Source organism: Stigmatopora nigra, chromosome 10 (assembly GCF_051989575.1).
Source record: "Stigmatopora nigra isolate UIUO_SnigA chromosome 10, RoL_Snig_1.1, whole genome shotgun sequence".
NCBI classification, from domain to species: Eukaryota; Metazoa; Chordata; class Actinopteri; order Syngnathiformes; family Syngnathidae; genus Stigmatopora; species Stigmatopora nigra.
The window spans coordinates 8,001,932-8,021,978 of NC_135517.1; the positions used below are offsets into that span (position 1 = coordinate 8,001,932).

General features: G+C 39.9%; 1 protein-coding gene across 1 annotated transcript in view; it reads right to left on the reverse strand.

Annotated features, from left to right (window-relative positions):
• sulf2a (sulfatase 2a) overlaps positions 1-17,465 on the reverse strand; it is a 36,089-nt gene extending 18,624 nt beyond the window's left edge. Inside the window, exons 1-2 of the mRNA XM_077725722.1 lie at positions 17,317-17,465; positions 9,487-9,543 (exon numbers count right to left, since the gene is read on the reverse strand). The gene's annotated coding sequence lies outside the window, so the exon portion shown is untranslated. The remainder of the gene's footprint in view (positions 1-9,486; positions 9,544-17,316) is intronic.
• Between the last annotated feature and the right edge of the window lie 2,582 nt (positions 17,466-20,047).

Genomic DNA, 20,047 nt, shown 5'->3' on the forward strand with positions numbered 1-20,047 from the left:
GTCAAAACCTGCGTATCACATCTCTATTAGAACATCCAGAAACGAAAAGACCAGCGTTTCAACTTCAAAAAGTGTGAAAAAGAAGACTTGTGCATTTTGTCAACTAAGTTTCAGTGCTGTTAAATACTGCGCAGTACTTTGATCTGGGCTACCAGTTACCGCAAAGCGTCTTTTTTGCCTTCTTGTTGTCTGTGTATACTTTTTCTAATCTTCGAATGTGCTGTCTGGGCACTCAGTTAAGAAGGGAAGCAAATTAAGTATTAACACATCGTTAATACTGCAAGGAGTCCGATGACTCGACGTAAAAATCTCTAACTTTTATATATATATATATATATACTGGGGATACTTTGAAAGCCAAAAGACCTTGCAAACATATCTTAGAGCAAGGAGAAAATAAACATTCGTATGAAACAGTTATTGAAAATTCATAAGAATCTGGCTGAATGAAAAGATCTTAGATATCATGGCAATGTCAGGATTATTGCTCACTACCCGGCGACCTCGTTCAGAATTGATTGAGGAGCAGCAAATCCCTGCAGATAGGATACACTTTATTAAATCGTACCTCGAATAGAAGAAACTGTTACCACAGGATATTACGAGTGTGCCAAAGGTTTTGGTGATTGCAGCAAAAAAGGGATTTATGAATATAAGTGTTCCAGCTTGACTGAAAAGGAATATGTTTTATCTCATGACATTATATTTAAATATAGACCTGATAGGGAGATATGGAAGGCATATTGAAAATTGGATTGAAATATCTATATTCATTTTTTTACAGCGTGTCCATGTGTGTGTGTGTGTGTGTGTGTGTGTGTGTGTGTGTGTGTGTGTGTGTTTTAGTACTGTTTCCCAGGTATGTACTGCAGGATTCTTTCAGTCTTCATTATTAACATAATTATCTTTATTATCAACATAATTGTCTTTATTATTAACATAATTATCTTTATCATTAACCACTTTTGTGCTGTACTGTGTTTTGAACACATGCACAGGATAAAAAGAAAAAAAATGGGGGAAGTTGTGAAAGTATGGATTAAAAAAAGATTATATTAGACTAGATATTATATATATTTAACATTTATGTTATAGACTTAAAATATATATATCTTTTTTTTTTAAAACTTGTTTATCGCCACAAAATACTTTAGTCAAAAGACAAAATAACAAATGAAAACTGCGATGACAAGAAAATGACTAGAATGGGGAAAACGCAGTGGGACAAAGCACATGAAAACAAGAACAACATGGATGACGACCTAACAAAGGCTGAACTGAAACGAAGCAATTCCAGACAGGGGTCGTGAGACAATGAGAAAATGGTGGGTAACACGAGAGGCATCTGATTGGTGGGCACACTAGGAGTGGGAGACAAAGGTGACACGAATGGCTAATCACAAGGACACAAGTGAGAAACAAGACACATCAAGGAATCAAGCCGAAATTCCCCAAACAAAACACAGACCGTGACACAATTCATTGAAGCAGGGAGGACTGGCTGTGAATATTCATGTTTCTGATGCAATGAAAGCGCTAGTAATTCAATCCATTTTTATTGCCAAAATTAATTGGACCTCTAAGACCGCCAATAACAACCAAAATGAGTGCGCTGAAAAAAGCTTAAAGTTAAGAACAAATAAAAAAGACAACCAACTATCATAAGAAAAACAAATATAACATGCAAAATTATGTATTTGTTTAGATAACAATACGCCTATGAAACAAACAAGTATTGATTCCAAAACCATTTAAACCGTCCAAATATATTTGCAACAATTTAAGAGCGAGGACTATATTTGGGGATAGAAAATACAGAAAATACTAATAGTGCCTATTGGAAACTGTAATATGCAAGGTCTAATATTATTGCAATGGTTTTGATTCTGTGAGATGTCATGTGAGGTGAGGAGTTTAATGCAAAATAGGTGAGGATGAGAGGATGAGAGTGAGCATGAGACACATCAGAAGGGAAACCCAGAAAGTGGTGGCACAAAAAAGTGACTATAATGGTGTGTATAGTACAAGGCTGTGTTCTCTGAAGAACAAAAAGCTGTAACGGATTCACTGCATCTGCTTTGCTGACTACAAATATTCACCAAACACACACTCATCCACAATAAAGCATGTCGTGTATCAAATATTTCTCTGACAGGAGCTAAGGACAATAGTCAGACTAATTGTCTGTGAATGTGCAGGATATAAACATCAGTATTATTCAGAGTATTGGGCCATCGCACACCCGCCGACTGCCTTTTGTGTCTTCCCCAGAGAGAGCAGAATCACTCATTTAACCAAAGTGAAGACATTCTTAAATAGCAGCCCATATAACCATGTGAATTCATATTTCACATCTGACGACACCATTTTAGGACAATGACACTTGTCTCTGTTATTTTGCTGTATCCAACAGCAACCAAGTGGCATGCTAGCGTGGTGGTCCCGAAGAAAGGTCCTCATCAAGGTCGCGGCATTCACCACCCCCACCTTCGCAACTCGGTGGATGGTTTCACGAGAGCCCAGAGAGAACACAGACGTATAAGAGAAAACACCAACAGACCCACAATTGTCCTTTCCTTAGGGTTAACCCCCGCCCTCCTTGTCACCCATCTCCTCCGTGGATTTAGAAGGAAGAAAAAGAGCTGCGGTCAATGGCGTTTTGTAAATACGTGACTGTTTTCACTTAGGAATGTTTCCTTGCTACGTGTTGATGCTACACCCGTCTGGTTTGCAGTCTGCTCGCGTCCCTGCCTTTCCTGTCCCATTGTGTTTTCGATAAGGACTCATTTGTGGTACCTCTGACAGAGTGCCCCAGTGGCCTGTTCCTTGTAAACAGGGGTTGGCAGTTGAAACAAGTGAACAGGCTGGTGAACAGGACAGCCCACTGAGTGATGGCTGTTTCTTATTGGCATCTACTAACAACAGGCAAAGACCCCCTGCAATGAATAACACCTTGGTCAAGTGAATTACAAATTATTCAACACCGACCACTGCACTGAACCCACCGCCAATGGACACATCTAAAATTGCACTGTTGTAAACTACCCTATTTTCCAAAGTAACAGTACACTATTTTTCATACTTTGCTTGGGCCTGCATCTTAATATACTTTCTGCAATACAAGACTCACATTCCAAGAATGGCCTATATTAAAATGTGTTTTATATACAAAGGTGCACCACATTATAAAACACAGTAGTAGTATTGGAGGGGGTAGTGGTTGTAGTAGTAGGGGGTTGTGTTATGCACCAACTAGATGAAGATATAGTAGTAGTAGGATTTGTGTTTTACACCAACTAGATGAAGATATAGTAGAAGTAGGATTTGTGTTATACACCTCCGAGATGAAGATATAGTAGTAGTAGTAGTCCGGGTTTTGTTATATACATAAACTAGATGGAGATTTACTAATGGGAATTTCATACAATGCTCAACCAATAATAAGCCGAAAATAAGGTGCACTGCCGGCTTTTTTTATTCCAAGGAATGAGGAATCTTGAAATTAAATTTCCCTGACCAAAATAACAAGCAATACCACTCAGGGCTAATTTAAATACTAGGAACATATTAAATTATCAGACCTCATGATTTCCATTTAACTATCACATTCTAAAGTTGTATCGTGGTGTAGTGTCTCACTCGAGTGCCTGACATTGGTGCGGGCACGCACGGGCTCAAGTTCTGCTGGTGGCGGTATGATTGGGGATCTGGACGGTCGTTTGTCTGTGTTCCCTATGACTGACTGGCGACCAGTCTAGGGTGTAGTCTGCCTTTCACCTAAAGACAGCTGGGTTAGGCTCCAGTAACCCACGAAACCCTTTCGAGGATGGGCGGTATGGAAGATGAATGAATGAATATCACATTCTAATGACCACCTACAACAGGGACTGCTTTTGGTTCACCCACGGTTACATCTAGCATATTTCCGCTGCTCGCCGCCCGTTGGAATTATTCCGAGGAACTCAAATCACCATGTTGCAAGGAACTAACAGCTCAACAACTGTGGAAGTGATCACTGGAGACTATAGAATCATTAATTTGACAAATACAATGGCTTTGTCTACTTCAAAGCCAAAAGGGTTAGTCTGTGTATTTTATCATTTTGTGGGCTCGTAAAAGTCCGAGGGTGCAATCAGCATGATCTCATCTTGTGTTAATCATACCGGTGGGAGTTGGTTTGAGGGAGGCAACCCGTCATTTACTTTTGGTCTCCACCCAGTCGCCTTTCTACCCCCCATCCTCGCTAGCTAGTTTTCTGTGGGACCTTTTGTCAAGGGATTAATGGGGTTTTAGACACGCACACACTGTTCTATCGCTCCCCTGTTGGAACCACACAAGAGGTTAAGATTGGAGCACAGAGGTGAGAACTCAAATTACAGAGACTTTTTATGCTAGACTGCTTGTATTTCTCACCATGTGCCCTGCACAAAAAAATTAGTCTTTCAATGTGGATTTTCCAGCAGGAATTTGGGGGACGTATCAAAACCAGGGGAAGGTGCCCCCTGTGTGCATCACCTAAAAAGCTCAGTGGGTAGGTATTTCAAATTTGTGAAGGGCCTTGAAATTTAACAAAAATGCCTTAGATGAAAGTTCAGCCTATGTGTGTTTCTACAGTCAAATTACAAAGCATGTCTCACGCTGGGAAAGTACATTGGTGCCTTCGCCACAGGTCCGTAGCCATCTTTCTCTACTCCGCCATGAGACAGCTGCCCAGACGGCCCATCTGTCTGTCCTGACCTGTGTTTGGGGACCATGGGGAAGCCTAAGTGGCTCACAAAGGGGGTCCTTGGCAGGTTGCCCACCGAGAAGTGACAGTGAGGCTGCCATCAGCTTGCCAAACATCCCTGTAGGACTGTGGTGTTACAGCATTGATGTGCTATCGGGTTGCAGTGGCTTTAGCACCCTTTTAATGAGAGCTTGGATTGATCAGTTGGTGCTTCCGTTACTGCAGAGGCTTCTTATCAGTTGTTTCGAAAGGATTGCCTGCCCTCTTAAAAACGTGAACCTCTTTGCATATATATGCCATTGGACATAAATTCTGTTTCCATAAAATACATGAATGTGATTTGAATGAGTCCACTGCTGCTTGTTTTTAGGACTTATTATTAATAGTAGTTAACTCTCATTCCGAAGTTTTATTTATGACAGTAATAGGTTTCGAAAAACAGTGACTGGACATTGACAATTATTAAGGTATTATATCAAGACAGAAGCATTACTGAGGAAATTCGTGTAAAATAAAAATTATAATTGGTTGCAAACACTGTGAGTAACAGAGCAACAGGCATTAGGATGTATATAAAAGAAGAGAGGAATGACAGAAAGAGAAAGAAGGCTGGTAAGTCTCTTATTCTACTTCACCTTTGTGTCCTTCTATTCCCCGCACAGGCTAACAAACAACAAGACAACACCAGACATTTTTGGGACTCGTATTAGCCCTCTATTAGGCTGCTGTCAAAGAAGAAGCCAACTGTCACCCCTCCTGCGGTTGCCATCATGACCCACCCAATCAGACTGCAACCCCCTAGGGATCCAAGGCAGCAAAGTAGCAGGACGAGGTAGAAATGAAACCTCCGTTTGCTTCTCAAGGGAGAGGACATTGTGATTACTTTTTTTGTGGCCTTTAGTACCGAATCCACCCCATGTTCCACAGCTGTGCCGCTGATTGGTCACAGCGAAATGAAACGCTCAAGTATGAAATTCTGTGGATTTTCCTGGCTGGAAGTGGTACATGTTGGGATTTTGTCCTTATCCAAGTATTAAAAAAAAAAACATTCAACCAGCTTACTCGCTCTCTCCCATCCACATTCTGCCATGCAATGCGGGTGTGTAGGCGTGGAAAAAACAAGGATGGATCCAATCGTTGGAAAAAAAAAACAAAGTGCAAACAAAAGCAAGGGATCTAAAATTATATAAAACAAGTGAGTAAACCAAAAGCTACAGAATCAAACAAACAAGGACGTGACATTGACAAGGACGCAACAAGAAATAAACAAACAAAGGGAACATCAATACATACTAGACGACACATTCAGAACAGGAAGGTGACCCATAGGGGAAGCGACAACAAGTAAAAGTAACGAACAATCACAACGGCAAGTTCCACAAAGAGGAAAAAAACAACCCAAAACTACAAAACGTACAAGCCTAAGACATTCTGCGTGTGTTCACTCAGTCTTTTTCCATCCCACAGAACGCAGTAGTGCCTCGATCGCGTTTGTCACCCCTGTGTCGTAATTAATGTCAGCGCTACTCTGTTTCCTTAATAGTGCCATTAGCACACCTCTCGACATGTTCTAGAACATCAACCCCCTACACCTTATATCACAGTATTCTACCATCAGGTCCTATGGAACATTAAGCATCCCCCGAACAAAAGATTTAGCAGGCTTTTCAAGCAACTAGAAGATTGATAGGTACATTTGACCATTTATTGTAGTTGAGTGTGAGCAAGGTCAATCAGATTCATGAAAAAAGGATCACGGATGAACGTGTTCTCAATTAACATTGTATAACACGGCTTCTTTGGTTGCACTCTATCCTCCATCAGAGGCATTAAAAATAAATAAGGAGCTAAGTCCATTGGAGAGGAACATAAAATGGCCAGTAAATCCACGGGTGAAACAGACAAGCGATTGGGATACATTGCCAACATTTTTAACATGCGCGACCATGGTGGTAATCGTGTTTTGTTAATTGCTAAATAAGTGCTATTAAAAGGGATTAAAGTAGTTATTTTGACTATTTATTTAAAAATGTTTGCTTTTTTTTTTTTAAATACTGGCCCTCACAAAGAGCACAGGGTACACGAGCTATTGTGTCCACATATACAGATTTTTACCTAGGTCTACAATGTCTTATGTGTCTTGTGTCTGTCTTATTACTGCAACCAAGGAATTTCCAGAATACAGGATGAAGTAAAGTTCTAATATAATCTATACGTAATCTATATGTAATCATGTAGGTCACATTTTTATTCACCTTTAGTATATATCTCCCTTTTTTTATAATTAAATGATTACAATTTTAATGAAAATAAACCAATAAAAAAGAAATGTACTATAGTTAGACGTGCCCCCCATTACACGGTCTAGTTGTTGTTGTTTTTTAAGTGTTTTAATTTCATTGTAATTAACTCATGGATGAATGGAGTGTTGACAGAGAACGCGATTTCGAGAACATTATAGAAATGGCTTTCTGAAAGTTGCTCAAAAGTAAAACAATTTAGCATGGTGAGCACACGCTTTCTATTGCTAAAAGACTTCCTTGGCATTAACGAGGCGACTGATGACACAAACAATGAGCTGCTTCTGCGTTGGGCCTTAAGAGCTTGCCAAGAAGCCTCTCTCTGCCTGTGGGGCCACAGGTCGTCCTACTCGCAGGGGGGTCTTCAGTGGGGTGCTGTCTTGGGCCGAATGCCCAATGTTGACAAAGCCTGGTATCGCCTGCTGTCAGGCCATTATGTGTGCACCATGCGGAAGGAATCAATTAGCCCAAGCTCACAACACAGCACTTTAATATTTGACTTCTAATCAGTGGAGCATGGAAGCAAGCTGGCACTTCCAGCCTTGCTGATGTAGAAAATGAGGGTCAGCGAAGGATCGTACGGTGCCCAAAGACGTGTGTCGCATTCAAGAGCCCCGAAAAACGAGCTGAGAGAGATCCTTTTGTCCACAACAGATGTGAAAGCTCGTCAGATCACACTGTCGTGAACAAGCTGAGGGGAATGGTGCAAAAATATAACGGCAGGGGAAAAGTTGATGTTGTGTTATGTCATGTCTACATATGCCAGATAAACTGCACCACTCGAACATTTCATAGATTGGATTTTTTTTTGTCTGCAAGAGACTGAAGGAGAACCAGAAAGAAAGAGAAAAGAGGGATTGTGTCCTCATACTGGGGTATTCAAGACCTCAAACAGAATAGCTTACTAAAGGCATATCATTCACCTGTCGACTTTTAATAGTGGCAGTGAGACAAAGAGAAAAATGTAAATTCGTAGCCTACAAGGGATTAGTCAGATGTCTTATTTTAATTTCCAAATAACACAGAAAAAAGAGCAGCTTTCAACTGTAATTGTTCCTATTACTTTCTGCATGGACATCTGATCATAACAGTGAAGGAAATGACTATTATTCAGTGAATTTTCTTGGATATCGGGGCATTGGTTCTTTTCCTGTTGATTTTGAGTCACTTCTTTCAGATTATGGGGCAGTTTGAGAATGTTTTTTTCCAATATAACTGCCAATGACTGCCAGAGGGTTTAGTGTGGATCGCATTCGAAATTTAAATGTTTTTGCAAAAGCAAGTGGATCAGGCTTCTAGTTGCAACATTAATTTCCAGAGTTAAACATTCCCTACAGTCTCGCTTGTTTAGAGATGAAAGTACGTTTACAGCTTCAAACTGTGAAGGGTGAAGTCTATTTTTCCAGCTATCGGTTTAATAATCCTGACCCTTCTTGGCTTGCTCAATAATGTGCAACCTTTTTTCCCTCTCTGCCTATCTCTTTCTTCTAGACACTTCATTTCACTCTGTCTTCATCTCTTTCTAATTACCATACAGCCTTGACAACCAAAGATGGGAGAAACGTGCGACCACTTCAGGACTACACCATCCAGAATCATACAAAAGAGTCGGCAATAAGCACGCTCTCTTCTTTGTGCTAAATTACCGTCAGACAGCTAAATTATGGCGAGTAATCAAAAGGCACAAAGATGCCAAGATTCTTTCTGGATGTGACAAATTCACAGAAAAAAAACTGGGTTTACAAAAGTTGGCTGTCTTATTTTTTCTTTTCCGACGTGCGACAAATCAACCAAAGCAAGAACAATAATCGGAGTTTTTCAGTATTCCAACCAAATATTAACATAAACAAAAAAGAGAAGATATAATACAACTATGACAATATCCAATACAAGTAAACTGAGCATCACCAAACATTACCTGACATTTTTCCGGATAAGAACACGTGGAGAGATTTCTTGAGGCTAATCAATAATAAACCAGTGACAGATTGCACTTCCTACAGATCCGGTTACCGCAATTACACTTCAGTGATGCACATGATGGTATGCACTAACAAACGTCATACAAAATAAACACGAGTGGATTAAAAGATGAAAATCAGTTGATGTAACAACCAAACAAATATTAAAACAGAGCTGCAGCTCCACCAAATGCAACCAGAATGATCTTATGCCTCAGCCTATTAAATGTTTGCTACTTGAATTGAAGACGGGTAATATAGCGGTTTAGTGGCTTGTTCAATTGTTTTGCACCATCATAATTATAATTGTATGCGCAGACCCATTTTCATTCCATTGACCGAATTAGAAGTGAAAAGGGTTTTGTATAAGAGTGTTTTAAACAGCCAAAGATCCTTACTATACAACTATTGTTACTGCAATCCGAAAATTGTTGTTGGAAGATAAACCCATAGAAATGCTGATTCTACTTAGTTGTATTATAGATAGAATTATTCTTACCTGTCTTTAAAACAAATGAAGCCCAATGTTGTCGTTCTCTGCTTTTGAAGGCACTCTCTGTGAAGCAAACACACAAGTACAGAGAAGTTGAGTAGTTGCCACATAAAATGTGTATTCATGGCTTAATGTTTCTGTTTGATATGTATTTTAAGTATGCCAATATGTGTACATTTAGTTTTATATTTCATCCACAAAACCATTCTGGTTTCTTTTTGTTCATTTTTCTATAAACACAGCAAAAGGGGGAAAAAATTGAATTTGCGATTTCATGATTAGGTTTTTAATATACAATTTATTATGAAGAAGAGCAAATCTATAAAACTTCATGTAATGATAGATTTGGATTGCCATATATCATATATATCATATTCTATTATACCATTATACCATATTCTTGTAAAAAAGAAAGAACAGTTCAAAAGAATAATATTTTTGACTATACTAGACTGATGAGAGTGGAGTTGAAATCTATGACATCATTGATATTTTTCATATGGCAGTAAGTCTGCAATAAGTTATTGAAGTGTAGTATTCATCAAAAAACCCCATCAAAGGCCATCAACATCAAATCCACTTTGATTTCATTCTCATTCTAAATGGATTTAACGTCTAACCCCATCAATGGTTATTTGCGCCGAAAGCCCCTCCGTGTCCTGGTATAAGGTTTTGAATAAGCTTGTGGGCACACAAATAATGTAGATTGCTGCCAAAGTAAATCTCTGTTCCCAGCTGCTCTTTTCCGGGAACTTCTGCCAAACCACTCATGGGCATCAAAGAGAGTTGACTGGACACCTGTGCCTGTCAATCTGTCTGTCTGTCCATGTGGTGGAGCCGTCCAATCCAAGAAGACCTTTTGTCAAGGCTTGCTTTGTTTGGGGGTCACATTTCTTGGGCAAGTTCACACAACCGTACCAAGAATCAGGATATAATTGGCCAGCACTGAAGACAACATTTACCATATTTTCTCACATATATGCCGCATTTGTTGCTGAAAAATGATGACTGAATCGAGTGTTCGGAATATATGTGCACAAATTAGATATGCACGAAACAGGAAGATGACAAAACCGAAATGCCATAACAAAAGACAATGCGGCCGATATGGTCATGGTTTTGACGTCTATGAATGAAATTACAGAAAAAAAAACATACCTTGCACAAAACATGAAAAAACAATGAGTGCGTGATATATTCCATATGAATAAGATGAAAGTGGGGATAGAAGTAAGGATTGGATGGAAACTGGGTGCGGCCAAGTCTATTGTGTGACAAGCATGACAACTGAGGAGGCAAAAAATGCAACACCAGGCCCTTGATCTGAATAAGAGCGTGATACATCACAAAGTCAAAAGGAAAGAGCGAGGGCTATTTCCCGGGAGAAGAAAATGAGGAGAAAGTGACTATTTTTAACAACTGTGGTGTAAAAATACACAAGGGGTTCATTTAATATTTCTCCTAATGTAAGGTACGATGTGATAATCAATCATGTTTTCTTTTCAGGAGCAACCATTTTTTTATCCTCAGTAAATAAATGAGGAATTGTAACTGCTTCCAGGTATAAGAAAGAGAGAAGAGATAGGGTTTGTGAAGCGGTATATATTTTTATATCATTCGCATTGTTTTTTTTCTGTATGGTCTGGTCATACTTAAAGTGCTTAACAACCAGGATGAATACTTAACATAATTTGAAATAAATAAATGATAGTGTTTGCTTTGGTGCTTTGATAAGGATGGTTCTTCAAATGAGATCAAATATATTCAATAAGAGAGAAAAGCTTCTCCCTTTTTCACCCTATCTGACAGGGATAGGCCAAAAAAGACCTCTCACATCTGTTTGGTGTTGACATGGATGAATTTTGGCTGAGAGGACAAAAGCAACGAAGCCTCGATGGTCTTCTATTTTGATTGCCTACCTTCTCCTCATCTGGTAGGAGGCTGATTGATTTCAGTGGGCTGGAACCCACCCCAAGACTGCCCCTATCGATCCCCCATCCCGAATGCGCTCTCTTTTCCAATTAAGAGTTCACTAAGCCGCCACTATAGAATACTCCTAATGAATTCCAAGTCCCTGCCAACACCCGAATGTTACTCTTGCTAGGCTGCCTGTCTTACCCCTTTTCCCAACTTCTGCTTACTACTCTATCTGCCGACTGAATGCTCAATACCCTTTGAACAATGCAGCTGCTATTTGTAAAAATGTACTGGGGATTGCAAAGCACACTCGAAGTGCATAAAAGACAAGAGGAACATTCCTATAGGAGGCATTGAATACGTCTCTTCACAGGCAAGCAGATTTAAAGGATTAAAGCAATTTGAACAGGTTAAAACTTGAGCGTCAACAAAACAGAATTTATCCACTTTCAGGTTGTTTTTTTGTGAAAAGGTGCACTCATTCCACTCTATAACTAAAAGAGGTATTCCACAAAAAAAACAGAGTTTAGAATGAAATATTGAAATCATTCAAAACATTTAAATACTGATATTTCACAACACCTACTGGTGGTAAGTTATAGCAAGCGTAACAACCAACCCGTGGGGCAACCAACCCTCTACTACCCCAATGGGACAAATGAACTATGGGAAAGGATTGTCCCAAATGTCAAGTCAAAATTGTCCAGGAAAGTAAGCAAAGTTTTTGTTTGTATCTGTGGAGGCTTCCTACAAATACATGTTCTGACCCAAATTTGATTTAGTAATTGACATGAAGTCTTTCAACACGTATACACTCCTACGCTCACCTTGATGATTCAGTCACAGAGAACAGCAGTTCAGTTGCGGGTCACATGTACCCCCGATGCACACAGTTTTAAACTTATAGTCATACTGCCTTGGTGGAGTGAGAAAATCCAATTTCAGAGATCTGTAATTCCATAAACCTTATTACAGCAACACAATGGCTGCTGCACCCTGAGGCATGAAGGTGGGGTGCGGTTGGTGGGAGATCGTGCCTGCTGGAGTTGTGACCAGGATCAAGACGGGGCGCGGCCAGGGTGACCGATCTAGAAATGCAACTCTAGGCAGCTGGAGTGTAGAAAGTAAGAGAAGACTAAAATAAAGAGATCGGAATCTGATTTATTTATTTTGTGGTATGAAATTATCTATTGCGTTTATCTATATGGGTATTATCATTGAAATCCAATGCCAATTCAATTGCAATTTTTTTTACTGGTCATTATGGGGAAAGTATTCTGCTTGCATGGCCAAGTCTGTCTGCCAGGATTGCTTTAAAGCTACTTGTAACTATCTTAGGACTTCACAGACCAGCATGAAGAATCTATAGCACAGAGCTATGCTTTTCAGCCGCAAATGTGTATGAATTAGGTTACGATATGCAATCATGTTCCAGACAGGTTGTACTAACAAGGCACAATTTGTAGTACATCACAGCCCCAGGGTACAGGGTTACATTTCATCTGTCGCAATTAAATGAAGAAATTTACATAAAAGTACTGTTGTAAATATATGTAAATGTATGTTTGTAATGTGAGTCAAAAATAGCAACGCTATATACTGTGTGGTATCTTTTACAAAATCTATATGTTAACTCATCAATAATGGCTCCCATTCACTAAGTTTAAAAACATAAATAACATGACAAGAATAATGGGATCACAAATAAATTAAAAAAAATGAAAAGGATGCCAATAAATCTTAGAAATAGCATTTCTGGACAAGGAAATTAATTAAATTCATTAACTTTTTTGGTTGGTATACAATACATAGTATTAAGGTGTTTTAACTAATATCCTTGGCATTTTTGATTATTTAAAAATAAGGGTTTTGTCAGCCTTCATTCCACATTTTGAATTTATTTTTTACTTATAGTCAATGGTATTGTTTCATTATTAGTATGGACTTTCATACCTTTCTACAGGCATACTATCACAGCTAAAAATATGGTATGGTAAAAACACTCAAATGTACACAGAGGAATTTGATGTTCTCTATAGGAGTCAGCTTGGGCAACCTTTGAAAGCACATATAACCCCCACACACCCCAAGACAGTTGACATTAGCTCAAAAAAAGAGTCAAAAGGAGAGACTGCGGGGAACGAGTGGCAATTTTGAATTCCCTCAATGCGAGACATAGTAGGATTATTGTTAAACCAACCAACAACAAAATGAAGCAAACTCCTCACACAAAATGTTAGCTACTTATAGAACTGACTGTAATGTTTCCAACCACTCAAAATTGAGAGCATCGCAATTTTGTAAAATCCCCCCACATCCTCACTCAATACTTTGCACATGACATGAACACGCACCTGGGGAGCCAGTTGCAAACACTGGAGGACACACACTCGTTATATGAGAGAAGATTAAAAAAAAACATAAAAGACTTCGACTCAACCGTCACTCTATGGCTGTAGCAGATAAAAAATAATTATGGCCGTAATTACGATTATGGAAATGAGATTTGCCTTATCCGACAGGATCACTCCATGAGGGGGGCTCCAATCTCCCACTCACTGCCCTCAGCAAGTTAAAACCATCATAAGTTATTCACAACGGTGACAAAACTGCAGATAAAGGTCACAGATGACCCAGGGAACTAAAATTTGATGGGAACAGGCCCCAATATAAAATGTGATAATACAAGGTTTTAGTATCATCTTTGCTATTTAATGATGGTGAGTCTCACGAGGCTGGAAGGGCAGAGAAGCTCTTTTCTATGGCTGTCAGGGGTCTCACTGCAGTAGCCAGTATAGCAACTGCACCACTGCACCTTAGCCACATATAAATTTATATATATATACGTACATATATTTAGGGAACTAACTGGAATTTCATTATTCTAACAAATGGCCCACCCACACTGCAATAATAATCTATGCACACATACAAAGAGTTTAGAATTTCCTTGGTAGAAATGAGTGTCATCAAAAGAACCCCTTTGCCAGACTATCATTAGAGCCATGGCGGTGAGATTTACGCACTGATGCCACTTCAGCGCATGGCCAGTTAACCATAGATCACACTGGAACACTTCCTACACTTTAAATGTTTCCCCAAATATATGACTGGCACTCAAGCTATCATGGTTTGAGAGAAACAAATAGCCTTTCTTGGTGATTTTTTTCCGTGAGTGTATATTGTGACCAAACATCAGACAGAATGAACCTTTTATGGAAAACAAAAAAAAAATGAGCTTTAAGCAATCATCATTGTTTTGTAGTCTGAGACTGACATGTTATATGAAAGTTAATGCTTGAGTTACGCTCGCATTTATGATGAATTCTTCACTTGAGGGCCAATACTAAAGAGGAATGAGAACCTAACCGACATCAAAATAGGTGTTATTTCAAAAGAATGTACTATTTTGAGAGAGTCAGTGTCGTTGCACTTTTACTATTATAATGGCTGTAGAAATACAAGTCTATAAAGGGTTTATAGTAAATTTAGAATTATTTATTGAAATGAATTTGCGAAATATGAAGATTGAAAGGATAAGCGGCTCAGAAAATGAATGAATTCAAGCCTTTTACCAGGAAAATGGTTCATACCTGTTGTGCAGGAAATTTTATCACCATGAACACTGTGAATAAAACGTCTATTTTTTTCCGTCCGACCAGGAGGCGAACTTAGTCAATTGCCTTTAAGTAGTCTGTCTGTTGCCTGAATTCAAATAGTTTCCTCAAGACAGCTTTGACCAAGTAACAAATTCTAAATCGCCAAGATTGCTTGTAGAGTCAATGGTCGTAAATGTAAGAGATTTAGCCTTCAGTAGATCCTATATGAAATGAGCCCAAAATGGGCAAGATGTCGCTACTTTTCTGAGCCACAAAGGGCTCGTGATGGTGCTTCAGCCTTTGGTTTGCACTTATACGGTACAATCTCATGGTCTCCGAGGCCCACTTTTCTACTTTAACTTTCGTATTTCATAATAAAACCAATAAGAACTTGTCTACATACTATGTTTCTATTAAAATCCTCTGCTGGCCTCTGTACTCTTGTGAATTGATTTTTTTTTTCAAAGAAAGCTGATGGCAACCTTGCAAAAATCCAATTTCAAAAGTCATGGACTTGTGTGTTTAATCCTTTATTTTTCTGAATCTCTTTGACAGGATTCTATCATTTATTTGGTGTGTAAAAATCTGTCAAGGTGGGCCTTGAAGAGTTGTTTTCATAGTATTTAATGAGTGAGTTCTCTATAAAAGCTTAAACCCGCTGCTCATGTAGGAAGTTATTAACAAAAGAGGAAAGCAGAATATGCCAAGCATTCCCTTTAGGTTTTGGCAACAGTAAAATGGGCAAAGTTCAGTCTCTCTAGTCACAAGTGATGGCCGCAGAGGCAATTCCGTGGTGTCACCTTGACGGCGTCTGTCACTGATATCCGCCACCTGTCTGTCACCCCGTGGCAAGAGATGCGAACACGAGCCTCCTTAAAGCGTTTATCAATGGCATGGCATGAGGACCGTGTCCTCTCCCTCATCAACAGCTTGCGTCGACAGCCGCCGCATTAGCATGCAATACATATTCATGTGTGTGTGTGTATGTGTGTGTGTGTGGCTTGGCTGCATCGCCATCTCTTCTGCACATTTTCCAGCCACTTTACAAAACAGCACGTCAAGAGACTTACAAAATCCCACATGGTCACTTAGGCATTCAAGGCACGGTAGCCGACGACGACATCAACAGGTCTCAAGGTCGCTGCTCTGAGATTGTGAAGGGTTTTAATTTGTCTTTGACAAATACAAATACTTAAGCACACAACTGACTGTGATTTTGTCCTTGTTTCATGTTAATGTAGTGAGAATGTAGAAATGACTTGCACATCTGTGTGTGTGTGTGTGTTGCCTTGGGGACCTGTAGACAGGTAGACTTCGTTCTGAAGCATCCTACTACTTGAGTCCACGGGCATCTCAGTGAGAAAAGAGGCCAGTTGATGTGGGGGTTAGCGATTCCATGGCAGAGTGCGTTGTGATAAATAATGAATGCTTTAAGAACATGTATCTCCCAGAGCTTCCTGATTTCATTCCATCCCTCCTTTCCTCCATCCTCGCATTTGTTCATCCATCCACCCATATCGCCGCTAACAGCATGGACCATTGAGCCAGCTCCGACATGAATATTTCAACCCGGAGGTCGCTTCTCGCAGCCTGCTCTACAATCGTAACCACCACGGTTTAGCGGTAAGTGTTGACACGAGCGATTGACTCATAAAAAAACGGACAAAATATTGATAGCGAGAACATTGGCTCGCTGCGAACAGCAGCGTGGTTCGATGGGAGAGGTGACGGATGCTGTCGTGTTGCTTCAACAGACGATGGAAAAGAAGTTTTTGTCCCCAAAGTGAGAGAAATCCATATTTTTTTCAGGTTTCAAGTTGTCTCTCTAAACATAGACTGTATATTCAGATGACTAAAGTGAGGTTGACACAATGAATGCACCTTATTTTAAAACAGCACGCCCCTGACTCATTAACACCAAAGCACCGAAACAGATGAACTGACTTTTTACTCCAACGGATACGTAGCACAACTGATGGATTCAGCATGCGAATGCAGCAAACCCTAGTTGGTTTCTCCATTTTCTAAAAGCACAAACAGTGTTCAAATGATCAACTTTTCAATTCCATTCCACCAAAAAAAAACCTTTCATCATCTCAAAAGCATAACAAACGGAGTCCGGTCTTGCAACATGTACAAATCTCAGAGCCTTAGAGAACAGATGAGAGTATTCAAGTGTAAACTAGGGCAAAAAGCTCCGGCACTGTTCCATCTACAGACCAGACAAGTCCCGCAGAGGATCAAGCGACCACCTAAATCTCTCTTACCCACATTCCTCTTTGTACTGCATCGCACATGCACACAAAACAACATAACACACCTGCTCCGGCGAGTCCTTAGCATCTAGTCCTTTCCGGTGTGTCCGGATCCAGTCGCCCGCTCTGGCAGAGTGAGGATCTGGTCGCACCCCCCTCCAGCCCCGGTGCGGATAGCTCACAGTTATAGACGCACTGACAAGTGAAAAGAGAGAGGCGTGGTCTCATACGGGATAAATACAAGAGGGAGGGAAAGAAGGAGGAGTGAGCTTCCCTCAATTTACAATTCAATTTCGCCAGATTTTTTTTCTTCTTCCGGCGTCCCTCGTGGCTTTTTTTTTTTGTTGCTCCTGGCTTTTTTTATTCTTCACCCTAACTGCTCTAAAATGTTGCCAAAGGGTTTTTTTTCTTTGGGGAAGGGCTTTTTTTTTTAATCTTTTGCAGAGCAACTTTGGTCACAGTTTCTCATCTGACGACCAAGCCATCTGTGGGAGCCAGAGACTTTCACCTATTCACACTCTGATAAAGGCAGAGGCACATAGGGCTTTGGAGAGAAAGAAATGGGAGGGGATGAGGGATCAATCTTAGAGGGGGGCAAGGGGTTGGGGAGAAAACTCTCGCGCTGCCTGGCACTCACAAAATATTCATCAGGCTGGCACCTCTGAGACCGGCGGCGACTCCAGGCAACGTAGGAGATGGGACTCACCGACCGGCACAAAAATAGAAGAGGAACACATCGACTTATCCACAAGCATGCAAACTGCTTCTACGGGTGAGCTCACAAACCAAATCCCAAAAAAACAATTTCCTTCTTACAAAACAAACAGGATCAATTGAGACGGGTAATCCGATGAAGTGAAAGAAAGCGTGTGTCCCAAATCCCTTCTTCGCAATGAGGTTTTCCCTTTGGTTTTACGTCAGGCATTTCTACCCGAGAGCACGAATAACCTTCTAACCCTGACCGTGGAGGGAGAGGCAAAATGGAGAGCAGAAACATCCATCATGGTCCTGCACAGCCATTCCATGATGGATGCAACTGTTTATCCCTTTCTGCAGGTTATTTAGATGCAGTCAACGCCAGAGAGATTGGTGATGGCGAACTCCCCGCCTTTCCAACCAACCACATCCTTCCAATCTATTATCGGAATTCTGAGTTATTTTTTAATGGAAATTTGAAGGGGAGAAAGAAAAAGATGAATTGCTCATTCACTGTTTTTAATTTCAAGGCCTAATATTAATCATTCCTACTTTTTTTCAGCTAAGCCTAACTGATTTTTAATCTGGCTTTACGTTTAAAAAAATATCAAGGTACATTTTATATAGGTAAATTAAATCATTTGAATGTCATCAGAAAACATGAAGTTGACACAATTTATTTTGGCGAGTCGCACGAATTGAGAGGTTGCCAGTTTGATACCTATGTAATAGAGCCTTGGAAATGTTATAACCCATCATTAATGAATACATAGCAGAGAACTAGCACATTTCCCTGCAACATGAACATAAATGTGTTTAATACATATCCGTTGATGTTTAAGTCTGCGAAAAAAAGCGCTGGGATAAAAGACTCATGTACTAAATTTCCCCAAAATGCTGTTTTCCACACTATGCCCTAGAGACAGCCATGTTTTCCTGAGCGGTGCCGACATGCCAACACAGCAGCCCATTGACAATACTTAGGCCCATGGATTATTCATGCTCCAACTCTCTTGTTCACTCGTGCATGCTCTTCAGCTGACTTCTAATTGGGTTTAGCATAGATCAACAGTTGTATCTCAAATCTAACAAGACATGAACAAAAAAAACTCAAATGCAATGCGGGAGAATAATAAAGAAAAAAAATATTTTTTTAAAAAGAGTAGCAACCAAAAATGAGGGGGTTTGGCCTTTTCATCTTTTTTAGCAGAAACAATAAAAGCCCATGGGAGTGTGTTTCTTTCCTGGAAACAAGTACTGAGTGAGACCTTACACAAAACCATTCGATAATAAGACCGTGGCAGGTGAATACATAATCATAAAGGATAGTGCAATGTTCCATCCTGCTGTGATTGTGTCCTTGCCTGGGAGTGTGTGGTTACAAATGAATTTGTTCCTTGTTCCTGTGCCAGGATGATAAAATATTCCCTTGTCAGCCACTGCAAGAGGAGGGGTGCGGATGAGGCAGACCCCTCGTTCTACTGTATTGGACTCATCACACTCTTTCCTACTGCTCCAATGAATCGTGATTCCTTCCACTGTGACACAGATGCACTACTCCTTGTGTACATATTTATGTGGGACATGGTCATAATAGTGATTATTACAGAAGGGGAATTTGGGAGCTATCTTGCATTGTTTGGACAATGAGTATAGCGTATAGATGTGATGATTAAATTAATATAAATTGTAGGTCATTTAAAGTAGGGCATTCGTTTGACTCTAGAAATCAAGAGAGTAATGAGAAGGATCCAGTTTAGTAATCAGTTTGTATTTCAGGAATCCTTTCCATTGTTTTACTCATTCTGCATCTAGCAATGTTCCATTTTCTCATCCAGCATCTCCTTTAAAAATGATGTTAATTATCTCTGATATTGGGTAGAAGGTACTTTCCCGCAGTAGAATATTTGCTCATTAAAAGGCGTAGTCATCCCAGTCTAACCTCTTTTCTGGCAGTGGCACACCACATACGCTTTTTTTAAGGAGAGCGTAATACCATTTCTCATTAATATGCATCAAAACATCTTTAATATACACCAGATACTCCTTCAAGATTAAACTAGCAGCTTTATTATTTGTCATATCCCCAGTGTAACATCA